We start from the raw sequence: 1,071 nt of genomic DNA on the forward strand, positions 1-1,071 counted from the left end.
TCACTGAGTTTGGGGGGTTTTGGTTACAGCTTATAATAAAATAGGAATCGAATGTCTGTTCGTGTTCCTATTTTTATGATATGAAAAATTAACCATGACTTTTTTAAAAAGCATTTATTGGGCTATCAATTTATAATTACACATCATATTCCAACGATAAAAAAAAAATACATACGGTGGGGAAACAAAATCATTTATCAAGTCACAAGTTACAGCTGGATTTTTGGCATTAAGTAAGACACTGATAAAAAAAAAATGTGGTTTGTTTTCGTGTCGGGAAAAAAAAACAAGAGACAGAAAATAACTAGAAAAATAAACGAAAAAACAGAGAAAAATAGATAAACAACCCCAGTTAATGAGAATCTGATACAAGACGTTAAATTATCGCTGTTTCGTAAATACCCATTAGGTGACAGGCACGCTGATGACTACTCTGTTGGGTATTTCCCCTCTGTTCCTCAACAGGGGTTTTTATTTCGCTTTTTAGCAAGAAAATCAGAGAGCGCTCGGTTCCCCTGGGTTAATAATACAGGAAAAAAAACGACCAAAATCAGAGGTTTTTGTCAAGAATCTTTGGCCCTGGATATTTGGGAAGAGAAAAGGTGACTGCACTAAGAAAAGAAAAAGTTTTTTCATGCAAAATTTATAGATAGTAGTCGCGTTGTTTCCCAAACAAACCCATGACGTCAATTTTTCCACCCCCCGATTTTTTGAAAAAAACGTGGATGTCGTTCCTGACAAGTGTTGTAGGGGTGAATGCTTCTGACAAAAAAGGGGTATTGTTTTTAGTTGCTTAAAGTGCATGGTTTTAAACCAAAGGCGGTATATATTAAGAGGGTACTTTTATTTTTATTTTCATCACGGAAAACAAAACATTACAGCAACGTAGTGTTCCATTTGTTACTTTAAAAAAAAAAATCCTCATTCATTGTGTAGAAAGAGTTCAGATATCGAACACAAAAAGATCGATAATCAAGAGTAATATCATATCAGAATAATCATATTTACAATTATTTTTCGCTCTCTTTTTTTTTTTCATAAATTGTAAGTTTAGAAATTATCAAAAAATTA

The sequence above is a fragment of the Penaeus monodon genome, chromosome 15 (genome assembly GCF_015228065.2).
Source record: "Penaeus monodon isolate SGIC_2016 chromosome 15, NSTDA_Pmon_1, whole genome shotgun sequence".
Taxonomy (NCBI): Eukaryota; Metazoa; Arthropoda; class Malacostraca; order Decapoda; family Penaeidae; genus Penaeus; species Penaeus monodon.